Source organism: Dasypus novemcinctus, chromosome 14 (assembly GCF_030445035.2).
Source record: "Dasypus novemcinctus isolate mDasNov1 chromosome 14, mDasNov1.1.hap2, whole genome shotgun sequence".
Lineage (NCBI taxonomy): Eukaryota > Metazoa > Chordata > Mammalia > Cingulata > Dasypodidae > Dasypus > Dasypus novemcinctus.
In genome coordinates, this window is record NC_080686.1 from 13,855,396 (window position 1) to 13,875,715 (window position 20,320).

Here is a 20,320-nt window from a genome sequence, read left to right on the forward strand (position 1 = left end):
TTTAAAATATATATATAAACAAGGAATAAACTTTAACATTGTCAAACTCTCTTGTGCATTCAGACCAGGCCTTGAATACATTACAGGTTACCTCTGCATATGAGCTATTGGCTAGGCTGGTCACTGACCCCTTAATTAGAAATATTTGCTGTATCAGCCTCTGGTTCTGCTCCTGAAGTCGATGGAAACTGTGTTGCAATTTCAAGCTCCTTCAGCAGCCAATGACTCAGTACAGCCAACTGTACAATGGATATCGCCTCCAGACTGGCACTGTTCCATAGAGCCAGAGAGCACTATGCACCAGGCTAGTAAAATACTGGAAACTCTCTCTAGGATCAACGATGCTGTGACTTGCTCACTGTGTGAAGAACATGCTAAGTGGAGCCATAATACCAGAATACTGTAAGTAAAACTTAAACACAATTGGCATTATGGCCTACTCCCATGGAGAGATAACATGTAAAGTATTACAAACATGAAACTTAAAACTTTTAATTGCAACTCAGAATCCTTATGCATTAAGTAATACATTAATTAATATTAAAGTGCTATACTTTTTTCCTGTACTAAATATATACCTAATAATTATAACGTTATCTTTTCTATTCTGGATCAGGTACAAAAGTATATTAGACATGTTAAATTCCTGGTAACTTTATTTTCTAAATAGTTAATAAACATGTCTATAAAATAAGACCACGGTCTTAGCCAGGCTCAGCCAGCTTACTATTCTATTGTACTCTACTGTGTAGCAAAAATGAGGCTTGCTTGCTAATAATGGGTCACCTATTAAACAGTCAAAATTACCAGAAATTGTACAATTAAAACCAAAATGTAAAAAACTGTATTCTGTAGTTCTGATCCACTCCCACAGCTAAAAACTAAGAAAATTTCCATCTTGGTGCACTAATCCTGAATGAAACCAACTGCCCGAAGGATGCCAGTTCACTAACAGAGCACATGAGTGCCAATCATTAAACAGCCTGAAATGTGTCTTCAAAACAAAGCTAAGTATCTATCGCAATTTCTCTCTGAAAATAAATAACTTGGATATATATATATATATATACTGTTCCCACCAGCTTTTAAAAAAAGGGGTGCCATCTTTATAGGCACCTACCCTTGTCTACCTCTGTAATCCAATGTCCTCTTTTAAAACTGGGTATTCCAAAATTTTAATTAAGTTTGTTTCTTTTGGAATGAACATCTTAGTAACCATATGAAAACTTCATCCAACTTCATACAGAAGGCCAGATCCATCTTCCTCCAGTTAAAATAAAATAGAGTTTTACACCTTGTTAGGCAATGACTACAGCCCATGACCTGCAGGAAGCAGTTACAGAAAAGAGATCGTCTCCCATCAGCACCCCTTTAAGATTAAAGGTATAAACTCTTTAAGAATAAAACAAAATTAATAGATGGATCTGGAGCCTAACCGGAAATCCACATGGGTGCCGGTGGTCTCAGGATGACTGCAGGGGTGCCCCCGCCCCAGGATTCTGCAGTCCAGAATGAAAACTTATAAACTTCTAAAAACAAAGCCCTGGATGCTACACTAAAAATTGATAAGTAAAGTAATCAATCTAAACAACAAATAGCCATCCACCTCATAGCTCCAATAATAATTATGCCAAAGCTTAGCAAGTTAAGCTTCAGCATAAGGGGGGAAAATTATGTGGGCTATGGATGGGAGGCTCTTTGTCTCTTTGGAGATAACCTTAACCTAAGCTGTCTGTCCTGACTTGTGGGTGTGGGATGGTGAGAGGCTGCAGCCCTGCCCTTGGTAACCATGGCAATGACTCCAGTCCCAGGAACAGTTTATCAATGCAAACTCTATAAACTTTAAATATTCAGGGAAAATGCAAACCAAATGTGCTAAAAGCTTATCTAGAATGTATGCAGTCCATGCTAAAAGCTTACCTAGGATGTGGAAGATACATGCTAATTCAAGCCTATTGAGCACTGGAACAAAAGGACAATTTGACCCTTCCACTGTATAAAAGAAACTCAATATTTTTGTTCAGGGCTCGGGTTTGAAACAGAAAGCTCCCGAGTCCAGCTGGCCATCAATAAACCATTTTTCCTTCTCAAATCATTTCTGAGTCCTGGCCTTTTTATATACAAATAATTGAACCTCTCTCAAATTCTATAACAAAGGAAGGGTTACTTGTTTGGGGTATTTGACAGGGGCATCTGGCACAGGGTGTACCTGGGGCAGGCTTCTAGGTAGTGTGTGAGTGAGGGTTCATCTTATCATATTTTGTCATATCAGTGGGACACATACAATAAGTTGGAAACTGTTCTACCCCTATCCTGGGGTGGACTGATGTTCTCAAACAGAGGAGAGGGTGTCTCTCAAGAGCATGGGTAGCTCCCAATGGGGGAAGACAGACTAGAGTGTCAACCCCTTAGCATTGTTGTAAGTATCTATGAATCTTTCAAGCAGTGAAGCTTTTTGTCACTATGGGCCCTGAGGGGAGGGAGGGAGGAATAGAATGGATGGAAGTGGGGATAACTGGGGGGCAATGGAAGAGTTCCACAAGTTGGTGCAAAGAAGGGTATAAGCCATGTTAAATTCCACCAAAATATTTATAAAAGTGTATAGTCTAAAATGTAAACCATAATGTAAGCCATAATGGAACCATAGTTAGTAGCTATGTTTCAATATCTGTACATCAGCTGTAGCAAATATAACATTTACATGTAAAAAGATCATTGCTGGGGAAGTGGGGAAAGGATTTGATGTCGGATATATAGGGGTCCCCTATATTGTATATGTTACTTTACTGTGATCTAAAACATTTTAGAAGACAAAATTTAAAAAAAAAGATGCAGACTCTGAGGAAGGAGTGGAATGGAGGAGACTGCCTTGCCACTGTATATGCAGGGCAACATCTATGACAGTGATGAAAGGCAAAACTTCAAAAACAAAGTTTTATGATATTTTTCATTTTTTAATACCAAAATGTATTTTTTACTTTATTTTAGCTTTTCTAAATTATTATTTACTCTATTTCTAATCTTTAAACCTTTCAATACTATTTTCTTTTCCTAATAATTGAATTTGGTGATATATGATACTTCATTTTTTAAGAAGTTTTGGATCACAGAAAGGTTCAACTATGGCAGGGGAGGAGCACTGGTGTGGGGTGTCATTGATTGGGGATGCATCGATTGGAGGGAGTTCTCCAGGACGTGCATATAGGGTATAAAGATATGCTCAGATGTTCATTGGGTATTGTCATAGTGGATAGAGTTACACACGGCAACTGAGGGAGTGCTAATTTCCCATCTGGAGGAGCTCTGTTGCATTCCCCAATGGAACAGCAACAATCACCAGAGTACAAGGGCAAAGACGAGTGAAGAAGGATGATTCAATGATGGGCCCTTGATACTGATGACTATGCTTATGAATCTGTGTTCTTGAAATTTAAACTAGGCCTAGAGCCTGCAGGGTGCCTAAGAGTAACCTCCTGAGAGCCTCCATGTTGCTCAAATGTGGCCACTCTCCAAGCCAAACTCAGCATGTAAATGTATTACCTTCCCCCCAGCATGGAACATGACTCCTGGGGATGAGACTCTCTGGTGCCAAGGAATTGCTACCAAGCACCACCTGGTGATGCAACTAGTAAAAGACCTTGAATAAAAGGGGGAATTGGTAAAGACAAATCAGTTTATGTGACTAAGAGACTTCAAAATGAGTCAAGAGATCGTAAGAGGGATTGCGCTTATTCACATCTCAGCACGATCCCAGAGAAAGCCAAAGTAGATACAACCCCAGGTACTGGTGCTCCTGAGGGCTACAGAGACACACAGGTTCTATGGTCATGACAGATGGCTCTGGAGTTTATTGCCTTGCCAGTGGGCCCTACTTTGGAATTTGTTCTCTTAATTGTGATGGAATTGGATTCAGATGTGACCTCTCTACACATGCCTCTTCTGTCACTTTTGCTGAACTTGTGATTGGCACTGGGTTTTGTGTATGCTCAGGAGACTTGAATCTCTGGACTGTCCTTGTGCCAGCTAGGCCCTGGGTCTCAGCAGAGTTGCAACACCTACTCTCCAGCTCTTCGGACATACCCAGGTCTGTTAAGAGGGAGGTAAGAATGCTCAATCACCACACCAGGGAACCAAGAGTGTCTCCAACTACAAGCAGGAGAACTAAATCCATCAGCCATGTTGAATTTAAGTTCCCTGTTGATTTAGAGGTGGAGTGGACATCGCCATCCCATGGTCCACAAGATGGAGAAATATAATATGGATTGGAGTGGGCTTGCAGGTATTCTATTATATACAACTGTTGTAACTCTAACAATGGAAGAAATTGTATCATTGATGTGGAGATTGTGGCCAAAGGAGTTGCTAAGAGCAGGGAGAGGGAGGAAGATGTATGATATGGGCATTTTCGGGACTTGGAGTTGTCCTGAATGATATTGTAGGTAACGGATGCAGAACATTTTTTATCCTGCCATAACCCACTTGATGGGCTGGGGGAGAGTGTGAACTACAATGTAAACTATGGTCCATGCAGTGTGGCAGTTCTCCAGGGTGTATTCACCAAATGCATTCAATGTGCCTTACTGATGAAAGGAGATTTTGATGTGGAAAAAGAGGGGCTGCGGGGTGAGGAGTGGGGTATATGGGAAGCTCTTATGTTTTTTAAGGTGATGTTTTGAGTGCTCTATTTATCTATTTTTAAAAGACAATAAAAAAGGAAAAGCAAATATAAAAATAAAATTAAAATTAAAATAAAAAAGACCTGAAAATAACCTATCCTTGTACTTTAAGAAACTAGGAAAACAAGGGGAGATTAAATGTAAAGCAAGTAGCAGCAAGGAAATAATAAAGATTAAAGCGTAAAGAAATTAAATTGAGAACAGAGAAACAATAGAGAAAATCAACAAAGCCAAAAGTTGGTTCTCTGAGAAGATCAATAAAATTGACAAACCTGTAACTAAACTAAAGAATAAAAATTGAGAGAACACTCTATTAAAATCAGGAACCAATGGGGGCACTTTACTTCTAACCTTACATAACCAAAGAAAAATATTCAAAAATTATAAAATTCATAAGAAATAAATAAGATATTAGATGAAATAGACAAATTCCAAGAAAGACACAAAGTACAATATATGAATCAAGAAGAAATAGAAAAATCAAATTGGCCTATAATATTAAATAGATTGAATAAGTAGTCAAAATCTTCTTAACAAAAATAAAGTCCAGGACAAAATGGCTTCAGTAGTGAATTCTATTGAATGTTTAAAGAAAAGTAAACATCTACCCTTCACAAACTCTACCAAAAATTATTAGGGAGGATAAATTTCCTTAATTCATTCTATGAGGCCAATATATTCCTAATACCAAAACCAGAAAAACATTACAAGAAAATAAAAATATAGCCCAATAACTCTTATGAATATAGATGCCAAATTTCCAAACAAAGAAGAATCTGAATATGCAGCAGCTTCTAAAAAGAATTATACAATGTGACTAAGTGCTAATTATCCTAAGAATACAAAGTTGGTTCAACTTACAGAAATAAATCATTAAAATTTTCAATGTTAATATAATAAAAAGAAAAGCACATAATCATCTCAATTGATTAAATAAATGCATGTGACAAAATTCAACAAAATTGTTCCATGATGGAAACACTCAACAATCTAGAAATAGAAGAGAACTTCCTCAACCTGATAAAGGTCCTCTACAAAAGCACAGATATAATTACACTTAATGATGCGAGAGCTTTTTACCTAAGATCAGGAACAAGTCAAATACATTAATTCTCACCATTTCTATTCAGCACTGTACTGGACCAGGTAGTCAAAATAATTAGATAATAAAATCAATCAAAATGTAGCCAGACTTGAAAAGAATAAACAAAAATATCTTTTTGCAGATAATATGGTTTTATATATAAACAACCATAAAGAATACCAATACAACTATTTTTTCTAATAAAATTGTTCAGCAAGGTTGCTGATCAATATAGAAAAACCAGTTGATACTAAAGGGAGTACTGCAGTCTGAGAGGTAAAAACAAAGGTAAGAGATTTGGAGAAGGGTTTAGAAATGAAGATTATTAGGAATAGTAAACTAAATGTTAAGAAGACAGACAACCAAACAACATGACAAAGGACAGCCAAAGGAAAAATGGATGAAGTAAGTAATGCCTTTACAGTAATAACACTGAATGTTAATGGCTTGAACTCCCCAAGCAAAAGACATAGACTGATAGAATGGATAAAATAAATATGAGCCATCTCCATGTTGTCTACAAGAGACCCTCCTCAGATAGAAGGACCCAAACAGGTTAGAAGGGAAAGACTGGAAAAAGAAATCCCATGCAAATAGTAACAAAAAAAAAAAGAGCTGGATGAGCAATAGTAATATTAGACAAAATAGATTTCAAATGTAAAACTGTTATATGGGATGAAGAAGGTCATTATGTATCAATAAGAGGGGAAATTCAACAAGAAATAACTATACTAAATATTTATGCACCTAACCTTAGTGCCCAGAGATATGTGACAAACACTGGCAAAACTGCTGGGAGAAATAATTGTCTCTACAATAAGAGTTGGAGACTTCAATACACCACTCTCAGTATTGGACAGAACATCTGGACAAAGGATAAATAAAGAAACAGAGAACTTGAATAATATGAAAATGAACTAGACCTAACACACTTCCATAAAGCATTACACCCCAAAGCAGCAGGATATACATTGTTTTCAAGTGCTCATAGATCTTTCCCAAGATAGAACATATGTTAGGTCACAAGGCAAGTCTTAATAAATTTAAAAAGATTGAAATTATACAAAACTCTTTTTCTGATGATAATGGAATGAAGTTAGCTATCAATAATGGATGTAAAAAGGGAGAATTCATAAATATATGGAGATTAAACAACACACTCTTAATCAATCAGTGGGTCAAAGGGGAAATTTCAAGAGGATTCAGCAAATATCCTGAGATGAATGAAAATGAGAATGCAACATATCAAAACCAACAGGACATTGCAAAGGCAGTGCTGAGAGGGAAATTTATAGCCCTCAATGCTTACATTAAAAAAGAAGAAAGAGCTAAAATTAATCATCCAAATGCACACCCGGAAGAACTAGAAAAAGAGCAGCAAATTAATACCAAAGAAAGCTGAAGGAAAGAAATAGTAAGTATTAGAGCACAAATAAATGAAATCAAGAGTAAAATAGCAATAGAGAGAATCAACAAAACCAGAATTTGATTCTGTGAGAACAACAAAATCGACAAACTCTTATGTAGACTGACAAAGAAAAAAAAAAAAGAAGACACAAATAAATAAAATGAGAGGGGGGTATTACCACTGACCCTGTAGAAATAAGAAAGGTCATAAGAGGATACTATGGACAATTGTATACCAAAACACTAGAAAATGTAGATGAGATGGACAAATTCCTCGAAGCATATGAACCACCTACATTGGCTTTAGAAAAAAATAAAAGACCTCGACAAACCAATCACAAATGAAGAGATTAAAGTAGTTATAAAAAACCTCTGAAAGATGAAAAGTCCAGAACCAGATGACTTAACAGTTGAATTTTACCAGTCATTCAAAGATGATCTACTACCAACCTTGCTCAAGCTTTTCCATAAATTGAACAGGAAAAAACACTACCAAGCTCATTCTCTGGAGCCAACATCACCTTAATACCTAAACCAGATAAAGATTATAAAAAAAGAATATTACAGACCAATATCTATAATGAATATAGAGGCAAAAATACTCAACAAAATACTTGTAAACCAAATCCAAAAGTATATTAAAAGAATTATACACAACGATCAAGTGGGTTTTATCCCAGGTATGCAATTAGTGAAATAAACCTCATTGAAAAACTGAGGAATAAAAATCACATGACCCTCTCAATTGATGCAGAAAAGACATTTGACAAAATAGAGCACCCTTTCTTGATAAAAACACTCTAAAAATAGGAACAGAAGAAAACTTTCTCAATAAGGTGAAGTGCATACATGAAAAAACTACAGCTAGTAATGTACTTAATTGTGAAAGATTGAAAGCTTCTCCAGTGAGATCAGGAACAAGACAAGGATGCCTACTGTTACCTTTGTTAGTTAATATTGTGCTAGAGGTTTTAGAGGAAGCAGTTAAGCTAGACAAAGAAATAAAGGCACCCATGTAGGAAAGGAAGAAGTAAAACTTTCACTGTTCACTGATGGTATGATCTTATATCTAGAATTCCTGAAATATCCACAAGTTTACTAGAATGAATAGATGAGTTCAGCAAAGTGGTGGAATACAAGATTAATATGCAAAAATCAGCAGCATTTTGATATACTTCTGATGTGCAATCTGAGGAGGAAGTCCGAAAAAAATTCCATTTATAATAGCGACAAAAACAATCAAATATTTAGGAACAAACTTAACCAAAAACATAAAGGACCTGTATTCAGAAAACTACAAAACCTTGCTAAAAAGAAACAGAACAGAAATAAATGGAAGGACATTCTGTGTTCATGGGTTGAAAAACTAAATATTGTTAAGATGTCACTTCTACCCAAACTGATTCACAGATTCAACGCAATCCCAATAAAAATCACAACAACCTTTTTTGCAGAAATGGAAAAACCAATTATCAAATTTATTTGGAAGGGTAAATGGCCCCAAATAGTGAAAAAGATTAAGAAAGAAAAAGGTTGGAAGACTCTCATCTCTGGACTTTAATGCATGTTACTTAGCTACAGTAGTAAAAACAGCAGGATACTGGCATAAAAACAGACACATTGAAAAATAGAACTGAATCAAGAACTCAGAAATAGATTCTCACATCAACAACAAGTGATTTTTGACAAGGCTGTAATGCCTTTCCAGCTGGGTCAGAACCATCTCTCCAAAAATGCTGCTGTCAGTACTGGATATCCATGTCCAAAGGAAGATACCCCTATCTTACACCTTATACAAAAATTAACTTAAAATGGATTGGTGACCTAAATATAAAAGCAACAATTATAAAACTCCTTGAAGAAAATGAGAAAAGCATCTTCAAGATTTTGTGGTTGGCAATAGTTTCTTAAATCTTATACCCAAAGCATGAACAACAACAACAAATAGATAAATGAGACCTCCTCAAAATTAAATACTTTTGCACCTCACAGAATTGTCAAAAAGGTGAAAAGGCAGGAGACTCAATGGGAGAAAACATTTGGCAATCACATATCTGATAAGGGTTTAATATCCACGATATACAAAGATATCATACAACTCAACAATAAAAAGACAAACTACCAGATTAAAAGATAGGCAAAAGAAAAGGCAGTGTCCAAAAAAAGAAATGCAAATGGTGAAGAAACACATGAAAAAATGTTAAATGTCACTGGCAACTAGGGAAATGCAAATCAAAACTACTGTGAGAGATAATTTCACACCTATTAGACTGACTGCTATTAAAAATCAGGAAACTATAAATGCTGGAGAAGATGTGGTGAGATAGGAATGCTTGTTCACTATTAGTGGGAATGTAGAATGGTACAGACACTGTGGAGGACTGTTTGGCAGTCCCGAAGGAAGTTGAATATAGACTTGCCATGTGACCAGGTAATACCATTACCAGGTTTATACCCAAAAGAACTGAGAGAGGTGATACAAATAGACATCTACACACCAATATTAATAGCAGTATTATTCACAAAAGTTGGAAACAATAGGTGTCCATCAGCTGATGAATGTGGTATATACACACAATGGAATATTACTTAGCAGTAAGAAGAAATGAAGTTGAGAAGTCTAAAACAACATGGATGAACACATAGGACATTAGGTTGAGTGAAGCAAGCCAGCCATGAAAGGACAGATACTGTATGTTGCGCTATTATAAACTAAACATGCTGTGTAAACCCATGGAGTTAATAACTAGAATATAGGTCACCAGAATATAGGAGGGCAGAGAATGGAAAGGTGGAGGTTAATCTGTGCAGATTTAGTAAAAAGGTTGTTTGTAAACCTTTGAAAACTAATAGAAATGGTGGGGCAAGGTGACTGCAGACATCTGCCGAAACTTCAGGCTTCTTGGGTTCCCCTCTACCTGCGTCTCCAGTTCTCTCCAGGCTCAGCTGCTGTGCTCTCTCCACAAGGCCAGCTGTAGACTATCAGGCAAATGGCTCTGTGTCTCTTTTCAGGGCTTCTGCTGTGTCTGAGGAGCCATCACTATTCCTCTGTGTTCTTCTCCTGTGTGTTTATTTCCCAGGCTCCAGCTCAAACTCCTACATCTAAACTCCAACTAACTCCTCTACTCTTCCACATAGTTTTATCTATGAGTCCCTGCCCACCAAGGGGAGAGGGACTCAATGTCCTAATGTCATATCCCAATCAAAACCTCATCATTATTTAATCAAGAAAAACCGTGAATTCAATATAATCTAATATGTCCAGAGGAAAAGACCAGTTCACAAACATAATCCAATATCTATTTTTGGAATTCATAAATAATGCCAAATTGCTATACTTAACTAGACATTCCCAAAAGTATACAAATGTCCAATAAACACATGAAGAGATGATCAACATCAGTTTTTAGGACTGTGTAGATTAACATCACAAGGTGATACCACTTTGCCCTTGTTAAGATGTCCACAATAATGATGAAAATAAAAAAATAACAACTGTTGGTGAGAATATGAAGAAATTGAAATCCACATACATTGCTGTTAGAAAACAGTTTAACACTTCATCAGTATGTTAAACATATAGTTACCATAAGACCCATCAATTATACTCTTAGACCAATACATAAAGGAATTGAAAACATATGTTCAACCAAAAACTTATGCACAAATGTTCACAGCAACATTATTTATAATACCAAAAAGTGGAAACAACACAAGTAAATGTCCATCAACTGAAGAATGGATAAACTAAGTATGTATATACATGCAATGCAATATTATTCAACCATATAAAAGAATGAAGTTCTAATGCATGCTACAACACGGATGGATTCTGAAAATATGAAATTGGAAAAAGGTCAGACACAAAAGGGCACACAATGTATGATTTTATTTACATGAAATGTCAAAAAAAGGCAAATATATAGAGATAGGCTGTAGATTAGTGGTTACAAAGGACTGCTGCAGGGGGCATTGAGGAGTGAATGATAACAAGTATGTGATTTCTTTTTGGGGTGATGAAAATATTCTGGAATTAGATAATGGTAATAATTGCATAATCATGTTAGTATACAAAAAAAAGCAACCCACTGAATTATAAACTGCTAAAATGGTGGATTTTTTTGTCGATAAATTTTATCTATGTTAAAAAAAAATCAATATATGATTCTTACTAGGAACTCTGTAAATATAACAATTACACATATCTAATAGTTTTATACATCAAAATGTGGCTATTTATTTATTTAATTAAAATAATTGACCTGAAATTGTGAATGATCTGTTAAGTTTTCCAAAGCAGAATGTTTGACTACAAAAAAAAATAAAAAGTTATGGTCAAATGACTGAGGTAGAATGTAAAGAGAGAAACACCTCATTTACTTGAGAAAAAAAAAAAACCAACTTGATAGTGCTTGTACTACGAAGACAATCTCCTCCTTCCATCAGATTAATTTCCTTGTGAATAAAATAGCCAAAACAGGCATTGGTTCACAGCTGATGGGGGTTTTTGCTTCATTTTTTAAAAATTGTTTTATTAAAAGATATTTAGATTACATAAATTTTACATAAAAATATATAGTGGATTCCTATATTCCCTGCTCCTCCACTGCCCACATTTACCCACATTAACAATATCCTTCATTAGTGTAGCACATTCATTGCAATTGATGAACATATTTTGCTGATGATGGACAATCACCATACCAAGGAACCCAGAGAGTCTACAACTACAAGCAAAAGAGTCCCATCCATCAGCCATGTGGGACTGTAGTCTCCTCACACTTAGAGGTGGAGTGGGCATTACCATCCTAGAATCCTCAGGATTGGGGAATGAACTATGGACTAGAGTGGACTTACTGGTATTCTACTATAGACCTATTGTGATTCTAGCAATGGAAGAACTTATATCACAGCTGATGTATTTAACCATCTTTCCTCACTCTCCTAAGTAGCTCTGCTCCCTGCAGTGCCCTGTAATTACAAAATCACTGAGGGAGGGAATGTTGACATAGAATATATTCAAAGACAAGAATCATTGCATAATATTTTCTCTTTTTCAAATACAAGATAATAAAGCTTCTGGCAGCTCAAAGTATCTGGCATGTGAAAGATTCACTGTCTTCACCTATTACATAATTTCAATCAAGTCAAAATTCACATGAATTTCTGCCTAATTGGTCCACCACCAGAGAAGCAGTATAACACTAAGAAATTTGAATTACACATGTTATATGCTGGTATGGGCAGGATTCATAGAAGGGATATACTAGGAAATCAGTAAGTATTTATTGATTACATCAATAAACAATTATCTGATGGATGCTAGCTCTTAATTTGTATAACAAACACTTTAGAAATATATAAAGAAAATAGCAATAATTTGACATTGAGAAATTTATCTTAGGCCTAGGAGAATATCAAATGTAATGAATTAAATTATTTATATTAATTTTTATTGATATGTTTATTCAGTCATCAAAAATCTATTGGGTGCCAACTGTAATTTTTTTTAATTTGCTAGAGTGGGTAAAAAATTGTAAGAAGGAAGAAATCCCTGGCCTCAAGTAGATTATAGTCTGAGAGCATACATGGGTATTTTTGCAAGTTCAATATGGAGATATATATATACAGAGGCTTTCTTACAGAGAGAATGACTTTTGAGCTGAGTCCTAAAGGATGCCCTGAAGCTACTAGTTGAAATGGGTGTAGGACATGAGTGGAAGTGGGCAAGCAGGAAGACTATTTTCAATGGAGAAAACTATATCTTCTTCAAAGAGAGAGACATAAACATGCATATAACATTTTGGCAAGGTGAAAAATTAATATTTAAATAAAAATATGCCCACAAAAAATTGGGGGATCATCCAAATTTAGGTTTGAAACTTAGTCCCATAAATCTATGGATTCCAAGTTTGTTTATCATAAATAATTATAGACTGACATAGGTAGAACTACCAAAGATCATTCCATAGATAAGAATTCTCCAGGTAGTAAATACCATTAGCACATTTATTAGGAAATCTTCATTTAGCATAAGGACTTGACTGAGTCACCTGTTTTCTTTCCCAGGGCAGTCTCCAGTAAAGGGTAGGAATAAATCACAGGCCTCCTGCCAACACTTTCTTCCTAGTCTACTCTCTGAACTTAGTCAATATCTCCTTGTAGTCTCAGTTAAGTTCTCATAATTTGTCTTACAACATTTTATTTCATATTTTATTAAAAAAGGATAAACTTAATGTCAACCAAATGATTACTAGTATTTGAGCCATCCAAAGGCAAATAGGAATTCTCTCTACAAAGTGTGTTAATCGCAACCATATTCCCTCATAGTATTCATGTTCCTAATCAGCACACTTACTCTTTTTTTGCATATGCAAAATTATTTGAACTTTTCCACTAAAGAAGTTTAATTCCTTATGTATTTTTTTCTGTGGCCAAATTCACTTATTCTGGTCATTATCATCTCGAAGTATTGTAACATACTTCGAGTAGGGACTTCAAATCTGCCTTCCATAGTGTTTTCTTATTTTTAGGTCATCAATCAGTCCAGCAAACCTGATCTGAATTTATTTCTATTACTAAACCTATAGATCCTTACTAAATTAATAATGTTTAAGACAATGTATATTATTTAAACTTACAGTTGCTTTCTCTATTCTTTTAGAACAGAAAAGACCTTTATTTTCACATCTCCCCCACTGTTTTAGTTTGCTAAAAGCAATATACCAGAAATGGGTTGGCTTTTATGACGGCAATGTATTAGGTAAAAATTTTACAATTCTGAGGCTGTGAAAATGTCCAAATCAAGGTATCATCAGAGATACTGTCTTACCAAAGGTTGGCTGCAGGTGATCTTGGACCCCTGCCACATGGCAAGGCCCATGGAAGCATCTGCTTCTCTTCCAGTCTCATTGCTTCAGCTTCTGGTTGCTTACCTATGACTTCTCCCAAGTTTCTCTCTAAGGTCCTGGATTCTTTCTCTCCATTACTGCAGCTTTTCCTCTGTGTTTCTCTGCCTTCAGTCCTCTGTTAATAAAGAACTCCAGCAAAAGGACCAAGACCCACCCTGGGTCATGCCTCACAGTCAAAGGCCCACAATTGAATCAAATCCAATATAAGGGTGCCACACCCACAGAAATGGATTATCTTAGAGAACATGATCTTTTCTTGGATCCATAAAAAGCTTTCAAATTGTCACACCAGGGATAAGGATGATGAGTAGAGGCCATTGTTCATTAGATTTTTTTCATCAAGTTTGTGGACATAATCATATTCCAGATATGAAAGTTAAGGTGTTAACAGCCACTGGCTTCAAGTGTAAATGAGTATCAGCCAGTTATGGGGATGGCATTGTGTCCAGTTGCAAACAGTTGCACCATGGGCAAGAAATTTCCTTTTTAGCCATGGGATCTGAGCTATTAGAAAGTGAGGATTCTGGCCACACTTCAGTTATGCTTTATCGTAATTCAGGCTTTCTATATTGTCCTCCTAAATACAATCTCTTATTCATGAAGATCTTGCTATGGACTGCTACTGGAAACTGACATTTAAAGATGTGAGATAATTAGGTGATTTAAATATCTGTACTTCCTCAGGGGGTGAAATTGCAAGCCTTCTCCACATGTTATTGATGGGTACAGTGATCTATCAGAGAAATTATTTGAATAGGCTATTCACTATATAGCTTTATTGTCCTCCTAGTCTGATTTCTAGCTGGGGCCAGTACCCTAGGAGACAGTTCAGGCTCATGTCCCAATAGCAAATATTTGCATCATTATGATAACCCTCCAGGAAAGTTACTTGACCTAGTTTATTAGCCAAGACCGAGAACATCAGGGACCCTGCTGATCAAGACATCACATATTGCGCCATTGAAAGACATTCACGTGGTTTGTACAAATTGAGAAAATGGTCTGCCCCCCATATTATTATATTTTTCTTAAGACTGTCAATTAATTCATTTTTCTATGACATGAAACTTCCCAAAAATATTCTTTGCGTATTTTGGGAGAGGAGTTATTTGGGATTGCAGATTGACAACTCCAGAGAGGAATTATCAGTAATAAAAAGTCACCAATATCATACCTATTTCATGTTCCTTGAGGCTAACTAGGTTATTTTCTCAAATGTATTCCATAACCATTGTTAGAAAATCCAGTTCAGACATATAGGTTAGATCACTGCATTCTGCTTCTCATTGTATACAGGCAGTTGTCTTAGCAATATTTCAGCTTGATTTATGGTTTCACAGAATGCTAGAGCCCTGCAGTTTGCACTTTTCTACTCTATATGCTTGATTGGGAGGATTCCTCTCAGTTATCTGTGGAAAATTTCAGAATAGTTAATATATCCTATAAGTTATGAACTGATAGGGAATTGTCAGGGCTATTGCTTCATTTCTTTTCTCCAAATCATTCTAGTGGAGTTTAAGCAGAGCAAAAAAATCAGGAGTAGTCCAATATTCATTGATGGTCCAAAAAAATACATTTCTTGGATTTGTCAGTGCTAGAACCAGGAGACATAACTAAGTGAATTATTCTCTTGCTGTAAGGCGCTCTCAAGGAAATAGCATTATTAGCATTATTGCACTGCTCTCCAGAATTGTGGTCTTTCACTCTGCTATGATCTTCCCATTTCTATTTATTGACCATTTAGTCCACATCCTTTACCCATGGCTGGGTTTTCTCTTTCTGACCTAACACTTAGGAATAGAGCATGCGATGTCAACAGCCCTGCTAACACTTTTCATTGACCCCAACATTGAGACTATATATAAGATTTGACAGGTATGTAAGAGACAGGGATCAGTTTCATTTTCACATAAAGGTAATATAAAGTGGGGAGGAAAGAATATAAATTAATGTAACCTAGCAGCCTACTGCCTCAGTCTCCCATTCCCGGGTTAAACAGGAACAAAGGAAATCAGCTTAAGCCACTCCTATAGCCAGTAAAAATGATGCACAAGAAAGAGCTAAGTCATTACCAATTCAGCACTAAATTCCATTCCTTATTTAGCAAAAGGAGCAAGTAAAAGCCAAAATGATTGCAATGTGGTGGGGAAACTATTAAACAAAACCTGGAGGACTTGTACAGGAAAGTTAGACCTCTTGCATAGGCTGTAACCTCTGAAGTATCCACTCTATGGAGAAACAGAGGAAGGGCTTGTGTGCTAGGCTTAGGGGTATAAATTGTGTCATTTTCCTTTGTTCCGAGCACCAGTCACATTTTCTGGTTGTGTGTCTCTTCTTGCAAGATTGAAAATAAATTTTTTTCTTCTCCATAATTGGATGAGCCTTATTTTTTTTTTCAGAAAAAGATTTCTTTCCTGCATCTAAAGAATCATATCACTGTCATTGTCACTTTTATTAGAGCCCTTTTTCACACTCGTACATTGGTATATGGGGTGATATTATGACCCACTCTGAAGTACCTTTAGGAAGTTTAATGACAGAATTTAATGTAAATTTCAATGGTATGTGTATTAACTTTAGTGAATTTTTTATACATTTCATGAATATGCTTATATTTAAACCTGGACCTAGGACCACTGAATGGGGCAATGTGAAAGAAAATTTTGTGAGGGAAGAAGTATACATTCATGTAATTACATTCTTCTGCACCCCCAAATTCCCACTTCCCAATCCAGGAAACATAAAGTTCCATCTGTAATTCCCCTCCTATTAAATCTGAAGTCACGACTGTTTGATTAAACCAATACTTTGAATCTTTTATTTTCACTGTCTCTTTATTTGGCAAGTATTTCAGTTGTGTATTCCAATATTCAATGAGATAACTCTTCTGAGAATGACAAAAAATGTGGTACATTCATTTAATGTTATTGTTTTCATGTTCAATTTTTTTATGGAAGAAATAAATCCAGGCTGAAGAGAGGGAGAATTTGTGGTTTCAAACCTTTAAATGTATTCCTCAGGATGCTTGTGTTACAAGATAAGTAAAGAATAAATTAGAATACCTGTTCATATCAGTTGACACCAAACTTGTCCACGCCAAAATGGTCTAATGGATACTCTTTCCAGCAAAGCACTCAAACCTTGCTCTGGGGAATTTTACCCACACCTATTTTCAAGGATTCAATTCTGGACGCTATTTCTTATCACACTGGTGATCAGAAACTCCATGCCTACATAACTATGCACACAGTTATCTAGCACCAGGGAACAGAACCAGACATCTGTCTTAGTTTCCAACATGCTTTTGAGATGTTAGTTGGGTTTTTGTTTGGTTTTGTTTGGATTTTTGTTTGCTTTTATTATTTGTCATTTTTTTGTGAACAACTACAAGACCCACTTGAATTTTCAAAGAGTTTATTTTCAAAGAATATGTGATGGAACACTAATATGGACACTCATTTCTGTGCCATTGCTTCCTGAGCAGTGCATGTGCATTATCTAGAAACAAGCAGAAGACCTATTTACCATGCTTCATGTTATTAATTCAGATATGTATTAGTGCCGTAGATTAATGTAATATAATTAAAAATAAGTATATTTAAGAACAGTTTAATGAGCAGGAAAATTGTAAGTGCTTATTAATTTCAGTATTTTATAATATTTAATCTCTCTACTTATAAGCATTTACTTATACTCTTGTGACTCCCAATGCAATTTTTCTGGAGCTGGTTTTTGTTTGGTTGGTTATATTTTTTTTTCCTTTTTTTCTAAATTTATTGAAATATATCACTAATACACAAACATACATAAACAATAAATGTATAATAGTTGTGAACTTATAAAACAAACATAAATAACATCAAACAAACATATATAACATCTCACCCTACCACCAATAACTTGCATTGTTTTTAAACCTTTTTAACTAATGATTAAAGAGCATTATCCAAATATTACTACTAAACAAAGTATTTTCCCCTAACCAATCCAATTATTATCTTTATATCATTTATATATGAATGTACATGAACAATTAAGTGTATAGTAAAAGTTGTGAACTTACAAAGCAAACATGCATAACATCATACAGAGGTCCCATACATCAACCTTCCACCAACACCTTGCACTGTCATGAGATGCTTGTTACAAACTATGAAAGAACATTATCAAAATCTTAGTACTAGCCTTAGTACTTATCTTTCATTTGGTGTGTTTGTCCCCCAACCCACACTATTATTGTTTCTTAAATATATATTTTTTTATGACTGAAGTTGTAAACTTACAAAACAATCATGCACATGTGCAGAATTCCCAAACAACACCCCTCCATCAACACACTGCAATGTGGTGTGTCATTTGCTACAAATAAAATATCATCTGATTATTGCCATGTCCATAGTGTACATTTGGCTCACATGTTCCATACTGCCTCAGGATCAAAATAGTACATCTTGCATCAGCATAGATGCAAGAATATTATATTATTACTACTAACCACGGTCCATAGGTCACTCCAGCTATATTTTTCCCATGCTTCTCCACATTCCCAACACCCTGCAGTAGTGATATATATTTGCTCTAGCTAACAAAAGACACTCTTGCAACTGTACCATCAATCACAATTCTCATCCATCTCTTGGTTTACCATGCTATTCAGTTCATAGATTATTCTCAATCATTCTGTCAATTGGCATTCACATAACTAGACTACCATTTTCAGTCACATCCCCATTTATAAACTAGCTGTTACTCACTGTGTGTTACCATCCACTCTAAATATTTCCACAATATTCTACATACATTAAACATGAGTAGTCCACTCAGTCCTTCTCATCTCATTTAAGAACCCACCACCTACCACCAGGTCTTGAAGATATTTTCCAATAATTTCTTCTAGAAGTTTTATGGTTCTTGTTTTTATTTTTAGGTTTTTGATCCATTTTGAGTTAGTTTTTGGATAAGGTGTGAGATAGGGGTCCGCTTTACTTCTTTCAGCTATGGATGTCCAATTCTTTCAGCACCATTTGTTGAATGGATTGTTCTGCCTGAGCTGTGTGAGTTTGACAGGCTAGTCAAAAATCACTTGACTATACCTGTGAGGGTCTGTTTCTGAACCATGAATTTGATTCCTTTGTTCTATTGTGTCTGTCTTTAGGCCAGTATCATGTTGTTTTTACCCACTATAGCTAGTATTATGATTTAAGGTCTGGAGATAAGGGTTCATTTTTCCTCTTTATGAAGTTTCTGGCTATTCAGGACTCTTTACCCTTCCAAATAAATTTAATGATCATGTTTTCAATTTTTTCTTTAATGCTGGTGGAATTTTTATCAGTATTGCATTAAATCTGTATATCAATTTGAGTAGAATTAACATCTTAATGATATTTAGTCTTCTGATCCATGAACATGGAATGTTCTTCCAGTTATTTAGGGCTTTTTAAAATTTGCTTAACATTGAGTTGCAGTTTTCTGAATACAAGTGCTTTACATCATTGGTTAAGTTTATTCTTGGCTATTTGAGTTTTATCTGTCATATTTTATTTTCACCACTCTTTTGACAGTGTGTTACTTTTATTGATATAATCTTCATTTCTAGACTCTCTTCCAGGCTCCTCTCTCCTGTCTTTTCTTTTCAGGCTCTAGCACACCCTTTAGTATTTCCTGAAAATCTGGTCTCTTGATTAAAAATTCTCTCCGTTTCTGTTTATCTGTGAATATTCTAATTTTGCCCTCATTTTTGAAAGAGAGTCTTGCTGCATATAAGATTCTTGGCTGGAAGTTTTTCTCTTGTAATATCTTAAATATATCATACCACTGTCTTCTTGCCTCCATGGTTTCTGGTGAGAAATCAGCACTTAATCTTATTGGATATCCTTTATATGTTATGCATTGCTTTTCTCTTACTGCTTTTCTCTTAATTCTCTCTTTTTCTTTGGCATTTGACATTATGATTAGTATGTGTCTTGGAGTTGGTCTATTTGGATTTTTTCGAATGGGAGTATGTTGTACTTCTTGGACAGGGATATCTATGTCCTTCAATAAGGTTGGGAAGTTTTCTACCATTATTTCTTTAAATATTCCTTCTGCCCTTTTCCCTTCTCCTCTCCTTCTGGGACACACACGACATGTATGTTTGCATGCCTTTTGCTGTCATTTAGTTTCATGAGAACTTGTTCAATTTTTTCCATTCTTTTCTTCATCTCTTCTTTCATATATTCACTTTCAGAGGCCATTTCTTCAAG